This window comes from Drosophila guanche, unplaced genomic scaffold (genome assembly GCF_900245975.1).
Source record: "Drosophila guanche unplaced genomic scaffold, DGUA_6, whole genome shotgun sequence".
Lineage (NCBI taxonomy): Eukaryota > Metazoa > Arthropoda > Insecta > Diptera > Drosophilidae > Drosophila > Drosophila guanche.
This window is the reverse complement of record NW_022995743.1, coordinates 4369377-4382875: the sequence shown is the minus strand read 5'-3', so window position 1 is coordinate 4382875 and position 13499 is coordinate 4369377. Positions and strand designations below refer to the sequence as shown.

General features: G+C 46.3%; 1 protein-coding gene across 3 annotated transcripts in view; it reads right to left on the bottom strand.

Annotated features, from left to right (window-relative positions):
- The window catches only part of LOC117592289 (semaphorin-2A), a 43846-nt gene extending 33385 nt beyond the window's left edge, over positions 1-10461 (bottom strand). For all 3 annotated transcript variants that reach the window (XR_004574515.1, XR_004574516.1, XM_034285956.1), the window contains exon 1: positions 10258-10461. The gene's annotated coding sequence lies outside the window, so the exon portion shown is untranslated. The remainder of the gene's footprint in view (positions 1-10257) is intronic.
- Positions 10462-13499: the final 3038 nt, after the last annotated feature.

Below are 13499 nucleotides of genomic sequence, written 5' to 3'. Positions count from 1 at the left end.
CTGCTGATGGTTCCTGTTCCTGTTCGTCCCTGCCTGTTTGAGTTGCTTACCTAATCCTTGCAAACAAGTTAAAAACGTTGTAAAACAAACAGCAGTACAAAGTGGGAGGGTTCATTGGTTGCTTAAACGGGTGGATGGATTGTTGCTGAGCGGGGGAGGGGAGGAGGGTGCTGTTTCAGTTTGATGTTGCATACTTTTTCGGGGGTAACCTTTTAGACAGAGTGGGAAGAGAGGAGAGCACGAACGCCGAATGAGACAGAGAAGCGATTTTGACTGACATCGAGTGCCATGAGAAATACAAACAATCAAGGCAGCCAGACAGCTGCAGAAGTCCCTGAACCACCACCCACTCTGGGGTAACCTCAGCAACCTGTGCCGCGTGCCGCAGCTATGAAAACGAAGAGACAGCAGCAACAGCGCGCAATGCTAATAGAAATTAAGCGAAAGTCCTGAATGGGGGAATGCGAGGGTGAAAGTGCGGCAATGCGCCAGAGATGCAGAGTTCTGTCAGAACCCCCAACACAGTCCAATGCCACTCCACCTCCAACCCAACGCTGCACCCAGTTGAAGGTCGCCGTGCGACGCTTGCTTTCATTTCGTTCTGACTATTTACATTTGACTTTTATTAATCATAAAAAAAAGGAGTGGAACGGTGCGGCAGCGCAGCAGCGGAGAGGAGTTACGGCAAATGGAAATAGCAGCAGCAGCCAGCAGCAGGCGGATAAAACGGGAGCAATATTTTTGCTGAAATGGCCAAAACGTTGACACGGCCCGTGGCCCGTACCTTACACCAGGCTGTCTCCTGGCTCATGCCGCAGCCTGCTGCCTGCTGCCTGCCTCCTGCCACATCGTTCTTTTGGTTTTTGGGTATCCCTGGCCTCTGCTGCTGCTGCACGAAAGTGCAATTTGATTTTAATGGCGGCAAAATGTTGAATTCTAGTCGCATAGCCAGACAGACAGACAGAAGGACAGAGGGACACAGAGACAGAGACTTGCAGCTCCCTCTCCGATGCGACCCCTTTCAGCCGCTTCCTGGCTGCAATCAGGAACCATTTGTGTTTGTTGTTGATCCTCCGGGTGGTGGACAGACACTCCCAGTGGTGTGCTTCACTCCTTTGGCTATGCCGCGTTTCGTTTTGCATTTTGATTGTTTTTTTTTTACGAGTGTATGAGTGTGGGTGTGTGTCTGTGTGTCTGTGCGTGTGTGTGGTGTCTGTGCATGAGTGTGTCGCCTGTGGAGTACGTGCGTGCAGTGGATTTGTTTGTTTGTGCCGACTGTTTGGTCGAGAACTGAGGCAAACAACCGCTCGTCACTGTCATTAACGTCATTGTGGCTATCCTAAACCGCCCAGTGGCGGCCTCTCCCCTTTCGGTCTGTCCCCCTTTTTGGGGGACAGCCATGGAGCTCTCCATGGTCAGTGTCAAAGTCTGGCCCATCGAACGCGTCTAACATTTTAAATTATTCAAATGACATTCCGACACAGGTTTTTGGTGGGATGCTCTTTCCACAATCCTTCCCTCTCACTCTCCCTTTTTCTCACCTGCTTCTCTTTCCTGCTGTCCTTCTCTGTTTGCCTCACTAATTACAATGGATTTTTGAGCTCAAGGCAGAGCTTGCAAAGTGGAGAAGCCTTTCTGGTGGTAGCCTTTGAAAAACTATCAATTATTCATTCATTTATTTCTATTTAATTGACTGGAATTTCTGTTTTAGGTGGAAACAACACCCACACATACACACAGTGACACACCCCACACACGCACACGCACAAAAGCCATTTGCATTTTGTCCTCAGTTCTTTTTAAAGCTGGACACGCCCCACTCTCAGACTTGGCACTCCGACCCCCAATTTATGACCAAACATTGACCTCTGCTTTGGCATGGAGCCGGTACAGTGGAGCGGGGGATACATGTAAATTTTGCTAAAGATAACGAATCTTTGCACCACTGTGCACTGTGGAAAATGTTGCATCGGAGATACATTCGTAAGGGGTGTGAGTGCTTGGCTTTTATTTGCTGATGTTTGCAGAAAGTCAAGTCTGTCTGTTGGGAGGGTTGGAATGCCGTTGATAAGGGTTCCAAGCGGCACGCACATTCATGCCTCGTGCCCCGTCTCTAGTTTATTTGTTAATGGTTTATTTATTAATTCCTGCGGATTATTACATCAGGACAGGACACGGCCCCTGCACACAGCCGCGAGATAAGGCACGGCCGGAGTCAGGAGAGTCGGACAACGGAAATCCATATGCCAGCTATTCCTGGCAGCAGCAGTTGGGAGGGGGGAAATGGGTAAATGGTAAGGGCAAATGCTTATCGTGTCAGCCTGGCAATTGCAGCTAATTCACGCCTCTTTCAGAGCTCTCCCCCCACCCCACCACCAAGCAACTCTCTGCGAAATCTTTGAGCAAATTGCGAATTTGTGTTCCACACTTTTGGAAATCGTGTATTAATAATGGATAAGCGAAAATCCCACACATGAATCCGCATGAAAAGTGCCAGAAACATGCGTAGACAATTTCCTTAAGAGTGTGAGGCAAGAGCGAGAGAGAGAGAGCCGGAAATTTGAAAATTTTCAAGCAACTTCGAAAAGGGAAAACTACTAGAGCAGCTGCGGGCCGGCGGCAGGAGGAGTGCGTTTGACAGGACGCATGGCGGCTTGTGAGTGTTCAGGCGTGTGTGAACTTCCGCACATGAACACACACACACACACACACACATAGAGGCAGACTGGCACTCACACTAATGCACAGGCAAAATCGAAGGGAAAGGCAAAAGACGCAACCAGGCGGCAGATTCCCAGACTCATTCAGCCAGAGATGGAAGCAAATATTCCCAAAAATTGTACCAAATCTTTAGCAATTAGTGAACAAAATGTCGAAACTTAAATTTTGTAGAGCAACAACCCCAAAACTCCACAAAACAATAGATGGAGTGAGAGCAGGAGAGTGGCAGAGTGGGAAGGGGAGCGCGGAGAGAAAGCAAGACTAAAAGTGTAGCAAAGTGAAGTTGTGCTGGGCGGGGGGCCGAAAAACCTTTTAAAGTATTCAATAACACGAAAATGCCAACCCCCGCGACTCATCAGCAAAAAGTGCCCCCAACCCCTACCCCTATACCCACTCCTTTGCCGTTTTCCACCAACCTGATGGACGTGACAACAAATTGAATTTCTCGCGCCTTCGGATCGGGCAGCAGTTCATCCATCGATTTAGTTCGGTAGCTACAAAATCTCTTTGGTATTTTCAAAATTCGATATACACCCGAGTACCATCCTCCCCACTCCATGCTCCTCCAGAGACGAGATAAATGTCAGGAAGTTCAGTTTCTTACGCAAAAGGTTAGCATAGGAATGCCATAAAAAGAAAGAAAAGGGGGGATGAGTGTCCTAAGAGTCGATTTCGGGAGCATGAAGAGCATCAAATTTCCATCGGTTGAGTCGGTGCTTCATCTGAAGAGAATTTTGATTATTTAAACTCTGTCCTCAGTCATAAACATTGTGGAAAATAAAGCCACTTAACCAGTGTTTTTGGCTCTCCCTTGGCAGAAGCACTTTGTATGTTGCATGGCAACAAAATTGAATGCCAAATTCACATTCAAAACTCGAATCCAAATTCAAATGCAGAGCGTGGCAGGAGTTTGACATTGAAATTTGCATATGACGGGTCCGGGTTTTGTTTGCTTGTTTTTTTTTTTTTCGTTTGTTGTTTGCTTCAACCAGGTTCCACGGGAGTTCCAATGGGTTCGCAAAACAAGCAGAGAGCCGCGGGGTCTGGCAGCCTTTGAAGTGTGCCAGCATGGCGCTTAGCTGCTGATAATCCTTTTTAAATAAATTTGTTGGCACAAATCGTTATGCCACGGCCGACGCTCTGTTTCCGACGTTCTGGTTCAGTCAGTGGGTGGTCTAAACGCACCTTTCCGCCCCCGAATGTCCTTTAAAAGGGGTTTAAAGACTGCGTTTTGGGGGTACGAGTGCGAGTACGAGTATGCCTCTGCCTCTGCCTCTGCGGTATGTGTTTTTGCTAAGCATGTTAATACACAGGAAATTAAACACTTATGCGGAAGTCATTGAAAAGGCACACACACACACACACACACACGTACACACTACGAGTGTGCGAATATGCGAGTGGAATTTGAAAAGTGGTTGAGCATTCAATTATGCACAGGGAAAGGGACACAGTCGCACAATGGGGCCAACGTAGGTAGGTAAGAGCCGGCTTATGACGGCAAGTTCAACAAAAACAACTCGGATAATCATGATGATGATGATAATGATGATGAAGAGAATAATGATGATGCTGTTTCTTATGGCAATGAACATGTAGCACCCTTAATAGACACCCTCCTCCTACCCACAAAAACACATTAGCACACAGAGAGAGAGAGGCACACACAGGCAGACGGAGGGAACGAAGGCCGGAGCTGCCGTCCATAAAGAGATTCGAACAACAAACGAAAAACATGAAACCCACAGAACAAAACCATGAAGAAAATTTCATTTAGTTTCCACTAACACGCTGTCAACCAGGCAGCAGTGGGGATTACGGGTGGAGCAGCGGAGTTCCCTCAGTGGGAACTTAAGCGTTTCTGCATTTCACTACGGGTTTCCTTCTCTGCTTTTTTTTCGGCGGAACTCTCTCTCTCTCTCTCTGTTCTGCTGGCAGCAGACAGACACAAAAACTTGAAGATAAACACAAATACATAATCCCAGAGAGCACACAAAAGGGTTAACCCCACCACTAACACTACGACCCAGTGGATGCTCTGCCCCCAGATGAATCTGTTTTGTTGCTGGGAACGGCTTGAGTTACTTAAATACTTTGTGATGGGCATTCGAGCGCAAAATGAGGCACGGATTCCCGGATTGACCCCATCCGAAACAGGATTGTGTTATGAGATAATTGCTTAAAGCGATAAAAGGGTGAAGGCGGCAAGGGGCGTGCACAATCTATTCAGGAATTAAGTGGAAATCAAGAGCCCCAGTAAAGCTGGACAGCCCCATAGTGCTGAAGTAGGAGTATGTGGGGGATTTCCGATGGCTGGCGAGTAGAGTTTCATTAAAGTGCCGTAATACAACGATTTACATTAGACGCTCTTTAAAATTAGCTTTGCCAGAGGGATGCAGCCGTGGGGGAGCTTGTAGAGCCCAGACATCGATTAAATTGCGCAACAGAATGAAGCAATAAACATTTAGAGGGCTCAGGACCCCAGGACATCGAGCCAGGGAGCCAGCGAGCCAGCGAACACACACGGCAGAGCAGGAAAAATTATCAGACAAGTGTGTGCGTGTGTGTGTATTTACAGTGTTTGCTTGCATGTGTGCGTGTGTGTGTGTGTGTGTGTGTGTTTGCAGATCCTAGTGGGTTAAACGTGTGGCACATGGAGCATGGAGCTACTTCTTCGCCCTTGTCCGCTTTCGCATCCACATCAAAATGGCCAAGCGACGTTTAGCAGTCGATAAAGTCATTGAATGCAGCACGTGGATGCCTCTTGCCAGGACCAAGTTATGCATGTGTACGATGTCTGTGTGTGTCCCTCTGTTGCTGTACCCACTCTTTGTGGCTCATTTTACGCTTTTGTGATAAAGTAATCAGCTGATGCTGTCGCACTAAAGGCAAAAGATAGCCATCGCAATGGGACAGGCAGACAGACAGACAGACAGACAGACAGACAGCAACCGGATGACATGAATGTCAGGACACAAACACAAACACGAACACACACGGTGTACGGCACACGGCACTGACCAGCCGCAACCGCAAAATATATATTGATTTTTGTCACAAAATGTATTCATACATATGAAATGCATTTTATTTGTGGCCAAATATTTGTAAATGTTATGCAAACTTTTTAATTCTATTTATTCAAACAATAAATCGAGATAAATCGGGGGAGCAAAATCGCAATATAAATATTAAACGCACAAAACCGAGACCGTCAAACCAAATTGAACCAAAACAAAACAAAATCACAGAGAGAGTGATGGGAATACCATCAACCATCTAATTTTTATATATATCCTTCTATATATAGGGATTTACTAGTCGAATGATTGCGATTTGATGTGGTCCCGCGCCCCCTGAACCGAAAAGCCAACGAGCCGTCGGCCCGGCGGTGAGCGTCTAGACAGGCTCGCAGTTTTTGGCCATGGCCAATAAAGCAAATGCGGGAAAATACTATACGAGTAGACTCTCCTGTGCGGCACTAAAAATTAACAACAGCGACGACACGTTCTGGCCAGAAGGAAAATGGCCAAAAAAGAGAGACCAGAAAGCAGGCAAAAGAGACAGGCAGAGCTGGAACCACAGCCGGACTGACAGACAGCGAAATGGAATAAGAAATGGCCATGAAAATAATAAAAGAAAAATCCTGAATGAACTAAACTGACGACGGGAGGGCAGAGAGGAGCTGTATAGAGAATGCAGCGCATAGACTGACTGAATGGATGTGAATGAAAATCGGAAAATGCTAAGCAAACAACACAAGGCACAGGCAAACACAGGCCGCAGAAAAAAATGGTCTGTGTGGGACTAAAAAACAGAAAACCAGAAACATAACTCGCACGTGGAGCAGGACATTGATGTGGACATGGAATTGGACTCGCAGTGAACTCAATGTGTGTGTGTATGTGTGTGTGTGTGAACAGGTTGTGTAGATGTGTCACCATAAGTGTTAATATCTGCGTGTGCGAGTGTGTGTCCGCTTGGCTATTTTTGTTGGTAAATTGTGGATGCGAAATTGTACCTCCAACTGCCGTCCCTTTGGCTTGCCTGTTTCAGTGGTGTGCGTCTGTTGCTCTGTGTTTGTGCAGTGAAATAAAAACGCAACAATGCGCAATCATCATTATCGTTAAAAGAGGCGCTTACAGAACTAGACAAATTGCCACTTTAGAGAACCAGAGCCAGTGGCAGTGGCAGTGCCCAGTGCCCAGTGTTAAGGGAACCAGAGGCCGTTCGGATAAAAGCCAAAAGGCTCAAAGTAGCTACACCAGAAGCAACAAGAGGCAGCCTCTCTTCCAGCCAGCAGCAAGGGGCAACATCAGCAGCAGCAGGAGAAACATGAGCAACGGAAGCGGGCCAAGCGTCTATAATGACCTCTGGGCAAATGGGGCAGCACACACACACACACACACAGCATCAAAACCAAAATGGCGCACATTAGGGACCGTAGGATGTGGGAAAGTATGCTATGCTGGCTAACCCCAAAACAAAAAAAAACAAAAAAAGAGAAGAAAAAAAGCTTGAAAAAAAGTAGCTGCGAAAGCAGTAAAGCAACAAGCCAACAAAAAGTTACACTCATAATCAACTGCCGCCGACGGAACAATGAATAGAATCAAACAAAACCAAGTCAGGGACTTGGCCAGACGCAGCAGCACACAGTGGGCATATGGGGAGTGGGTAGAGCAGGAGCTGGCGCAATATCAGAGGGCAGAACCTGTACCAGCATCAAGTTCAAGGTTTCGACACTCATTTCTGGCTTTTGTTTCATCAAAAAGGCATAGCCTAGCACTTTTTTTTTTTGGCTTAATTATAGACACGCACAGGGGTACGCCCACAAAACGCACACACACACACACACACTCGCAGATGGACAATTATGTGGGAATCAAGAGGAGCTGGCAGCACCATACATCACCAGTTTAGGAGCATCAGGAGCCTCATCCTCCCCAGTGGCTACATGAACATCCTGTTCGGTTGTCCCTTTCGCTGCTTGGTAATTTGCAGGCATCTAAAAGCTGGGCAAAAGCACTCATTAATGGCAGGGTAGCAGGGTGGCCAAGCCCTTCCTCTCCCTTAGATCCTTCTTAACAGCTTTGATTGCTGCTGGTGGTGCTGCTGCCCCTGCTGCTCCTGCTGCTTCTGCTGCTCCTGCGGCCGTTGCTCATGCAATGGCGACAGCAATTATTGTTACAATTAAAAAACCATTAGCCGTAATTTGGTTACATTTTGCTGTTCCTTTTGACCAGTTATACGACTGTGAGTACGACAAACCATTCCAGCGGATTGGGCCACACGACACTTCCGCTTGATACGAGCAGGAAGAGCCGGAGGAGGAAGTACAGGAAAAACGCAATGAAAACATTAATTTGCCGCCCAAGAATCAATAATGGGTACGGGCACGAGCTCTATCCAACTGGTCAAGGATTAAGTTCTACTCTCGCACTGTGTTTACCCGCTTTCAAATATTCATGGTAATAGCGCAGAAATTGCTTAATTCCATTTAATAAGCTGAAAATGTCTCTGTACCTTTGCGTACAATTGATTGTTTACCCAATAATTTGCTGGCCTGCGAGTATCGGGTACCTCCTCCACAGGGAATGTTACCAACTTTGAACTTAACTATTTATGAAAAAGAACTTTTCTCCCCCCCCCCTATTAGCACATGCTTTTTCCATGGGCCACATTCCAAAGTAGTAAATGGAGCTGGGGAAGCAAAAGTGAGAGAAGTACAACAATTTCTCAACACGTTTTAGTAGTTTTTTTCTGTATTTTCTTTTTGTTTCTGTTGTCTGTGGGTGTGAGTGTGAGTGTGAGTGTTACTCGTAGCACACATGCAAGTTGGCCCGAAGTGAAATGGCCACAAAGTGATGGGCCTAGGCTGCGCCATTGATTGGCAGCTGTCTCACGTGGCATCACTCTCTGCAATCCCCATTCTCATCCCCTTGCCCAACTGAGTGTCAAAGGCGCTTAAACGCTTTGAGCATGCCGCCCCTTTATTTCTCACTCTTTTTCCTTCATCATTTTTAGTTTCCCTTTCCGTATCTTCCCTTTTTTTGTGTGTGTTTCTTTTGTTGTTTCTTTTTATTCGGTTCTGGCCAATCTTCTCAGGTTCTTTGTGTCGAACGAGCAGAGCTAAACTGCTTTTTTTTGTGCCCTTTGCATATTAATACTCTAACAAAGGGAGAAAAAGCGAAATGCACTTGCAGTTTCCCAGGCTACTTTGAAAATTATACAAATTATGAATGGCATTCGGAATGGAATGGAAGCCGCCCACAATTACAATTGCTATTGGAACCCTCTTAGCGGGGCTCATGCCATTACAGCGGCACCATGCGGCAGGCAATGTGCATAAGAAATATTCAAGTTTTTGAACAAAAGTTTAATTTTAACCTTTCACTCAATTGATTCGAATTTGTATGGTGGAAAGTTTTAGGTTGGAAACGTGGAATTCTTTTTGAGAATTTAAAATACGGAAGGCAGCAATTGGAAAACTAAGTGACATTCTGGCCTTGATTCTTATTGTTCCCAAAATATACCCATTAAATGGGGCAAGAATTCGTGTATATATTTATTTACATATTTTATTTCAATCCTAAATTCTCGCCCAGTATTCTTGGTAAGGGCATAACCCAAATCGACTTTCTGCGTTGCCCATTGCACTTTCTGGTTCTGGTCTCTTCTCATAATCACCGAAAAAAAAAAGAAACAGACGGCGGGGCAGGGGAGTTGGCCAGAATGCTTTTGAAGTTCTTTGTTGCTAGCTGCAGCTTTTTTGTGGCTGCTTCTGTTAGTGCGGCGGCACGGGGCAAGGGGCAAGGGGCTAGGGCATACGGAATAACCTCGACATGCGATGCAATCGCGGGCTCTTTGGGCATAACGTTTTTTGTCTTGCTTGCACTTTTTTTGTAGCATTGGAGTCGCGACCAGGTGGTGGCTACTGTAACGGCCATGGCTACTGCAGTTAGCCCAAGATATTGCACACATTTTGCTTACCAAGAAACGGCCAAAAGGTAACTACAACCAAGCACACGGAGAGGGAGAGCAACACCGTTTGGGGCGCTTCTAAGTGGCAATAACAATTTGGCCGTTTGCATTCGCAATTTATGTTTTGTCGCTTTCGAGTTGAATGAATGGGCAAACTTCCTCACGGCTGTCGGCTCTCGAGACTGGTCTCCCGCTTGTTCCCCACACAAATGCAAATGGCAACGGCCAACTGATGACCAAAAATAACTTCAATCTGTGGATAGAGGTGGAAGTTGGCAAGTGGCAAGGTGGCCAAGGGGCCAAGAGGCATGAGAACGAGTTGCAAACAAGTTGGAATCAACTGGTCAACGAATATAATGCAAAGCGACTGCAACAAGCTTGGCAAACTGGAAGCAGCTAACTCTGAGATCTGAGGCCACTCTGAGGTAACTCTCTGCAGTAACAACTCTGATGATGCTGCAACCTGGCAGAACGTTGCAAGTTTTTGGCCATCAGTTGGGTGGACGCACACACACACAAACATGGGCATTCGTAGCAGGCATTTGGTATATTCACCTCACAAAAATGTGTGCAGATTTCTGGCTGAAGTTTTAATCTTCTTTTCACTGATTTGATATTTTTCGTGGTTTATTTTTTTTCTCAGTAATGTTTGGCACTGTTCACAAAATATTCACGATTTTCGAAGCGCTCTTTTCACTGTTTGTTTCTCTCTCACTTAACTGACGTTTGCACCATCCGGATTGAAGTACCGCTCGCGACGCTGTCTCATTTTTGAGTGTCGCAGAACTCGTCGCTGCCTGTCTCGTCGTGCGCTCGTCGTTTGTCCGTCTCCCGCTTCGTGTGCATGTTCGTGCATGCTCAATCATGCTCGTTTGTGTCTCGACTTGGAGCCCGCTTCGTGTGGACATGTGGCCGAAACCAGTTTGTGGCTTTTCGCTTGCTGCTGGCAATGCTGCTGGCCCCCACACTGGGTACACTTTCGACGCTTGCCGGCATTTTTAACAGTTTGTTTACGTTGGCAGGCGCAGGCGTTGGGTATGCACAAATGTTAAAGATAACAGGAGTGCTAAGTTCCATGTTAAGAAGTCAGGGAAGAGTAGAAATGCAACAGAAAGTTGCTATGCCTCTGCCTTATCATCATTTAAACTCAGTAATTTGCATCAATCAACGTTTCATTCAAATAGCTGTAATTAGTACAACATGTAATTAAAATATCCCATTAAGAGCAGCTCCTAAAATCAATTAAAAATATAAAACGATTTCCATTCACGATAATTCTTAAAATACAGATTTTGCAATTCAGAGTAATGTAATGTAAATCCGTTCCACAAATGTCCAAAGACCTTCTCGGCATTGACTAAACTTTCCATTAATTGGCATAAATTAGAAGTGCGGATACATGTTGCATTTAAATATCTTATTTATTCTGTGGCAGGACCACAGCCAGCCCGCACGCTGTGGAGCGGCAAGCCAATCAAGTGATTGACCACAAATGGGGAGAGGAGAAAAAGGAGAGGGGAGGAGAGGAGAAATGGCGGCCTGTAAGCATTCAAATCCTTCGAAATTAGGGCATGTGGAATAATTTATGCTCGTATTAATAATGGCACGTAGCCAATCATTTGAATGCGATCTAATTAATTTCCTCTTTGGTTTACCTTTGAAATTGCTCCAAAGCTCAGGCCCGTAATGACAGGAATAAGCCACTACTCATTCGATGGCTGAGATAGATGTGCAACTACTTACACATACATATGTACATATGTATTTCAATAAAATCAAATAAATATATCGTTTGCGGACAAGCCATCCTCCACCTGAGATCCGCACGCATATAAATAACCAATGATGCGGCATTTATCTGACTCTAACCCAGGCCAGAACCTGCTCCGGACTCCGGACTGCCATCAGTCTCAGCTTACGTTCCATTTAAAATGGTTTTGGGCCGCCCTGGGTCCCATTGAAACTAAAGACGAAGAAATTGTTCTTCTTCTCGGGCATTGTTTTTGGGCGGGTAGGAGAGTCCTCCCGCATATCGTTGGTTCTCCTTACGGGCTAAAAGGGATAAACGTTTTTAGCATGGCCTGCACGATTTTTATGTAAGGAACGTGTTGTTGTTGCCCGTTTGCCCGTCCCCATCGCTCCTCCAATCCCACCACTGGCAGCCATGTCCGTGCGACTGTTTCGCGTCATTTGCTCTCCGCTGGAACGTAATTTTATGGCTGGCAGCAGCTTCAACCCGGGTCTGTTCTCCAATTGCAGCTCCAGAGCACTGCTGAAGGGCAAAACGGAAGTAAGTTGAAGCCAAAAATTTCTGCTCTGCCGTTTTTATTTGACGAAACGTTTTGTGCCTTTGTGACTACGATTCCGATCCCAGGGCATTCCTCCAGAAGTTGTCAAAACAAAGCGAACTAAACTTGCAATAAGTGGAGAGCAGGAGACGGGTTGGGTGTCTAGGACTGGGCCTCACCTGGCATCCGACCAAGTGCAAGTCCCATTCTGTCTCCCTCTCTCTCTCTCTTTCTCTCCCTTGTTCTCTGGGGCAGGCAACCGAGAATATCGCTTACCAACTCGTTTGGCAATTTTTCTCAATTTTCACATTGAAAACTAAACGCCTTGCCCTGCGTCCCTGCCCTCTGGGCTGATGTTTGGGCATCCAATTTGGGGTGGGGCGAGGCAGGTGTCAGCGGCACAAAGCTGACTGGATTGCCGCAGGCCAGTGGCTCTGGTTGCCTTTGCCTTCGCTTCATCTTTGGTGCTGTGGCTGCTACCTACTGTTGCTGTTGCACGATTGCTCTTTGGCGATTTGGACTACCCCCTGGCACCACACACAACGCACACATTGACGTACACTGAGCGAAACAAAGCACAAATTGTTGTATGTAATTGTGCGTTGGCTTTACCTCCACACATCAACACGCTCCACACTCACACACACACACACACACACACACACACACACACACACGAAAGCCCACCTGCCGCTGCGTGCCCCGAATTCCATTGCATACTTTCCGACGCCTGCTTCAGCATTCCTCCCCCTTGCAGTAGCAGCTCCAACACCACCGCCAGCCTTGACTGTGCAAATAAAAAGTGATATACGCGCGACACTGAATGAATATTAATCGCTTTCTTTTTGCCCCTGCCACATGCCCCATGGTTGGACTGGGCCATTCCAGGGCGCTCGCATGGAGAATGCGGTCCCACTCGGCCAAACTCTCTTTTGTTTTGGACCAGCTGCCCGACTGATTTGGCAGCTTAAATGATTTCCGCTTCAACTCGACGATGCGTCTGGCAGGAATACGGTTGAATTTATTAGTTAAGTCGTTCTGATTGTTCCTACTGCTACTGTTCCCACTTTGTGCTGCTCTCTACTGTTTCACTTTGATTTCTCTTTTGCTGTTCCATGTTCGAAATGAACAACCTTTTTTCTTTGGGTATCCCTTTTTAGAAACCCTTGCGAATCCTTCACCTCTTTGATGACTGTTTTATCTTAATTCCTGGGATTCACTTATTATGCACGAAAAACCCCTTTCAGCTGTAAGTTGTCATAAGGGTTAGCACCTCTACCGCTGCCTTTCTCCGCCCTGCACTTGACACCTTTGCAGGGCTTCACTTTATGCCCAGGAAGAAAAAAAAAACCAGAGTAAATTTTGGGCACTGCAATTTGTGTCCGAACCCTTCGTGGAGTGTGGTGCCGTTTCATTATTTATGTTGTTTTTTAATGAATTTCTCGCATTAAATTTCGCAACAATGAATCGCTTTGTGCTCCAGAAGGGGAAGGTGTTCGATGTCACCGA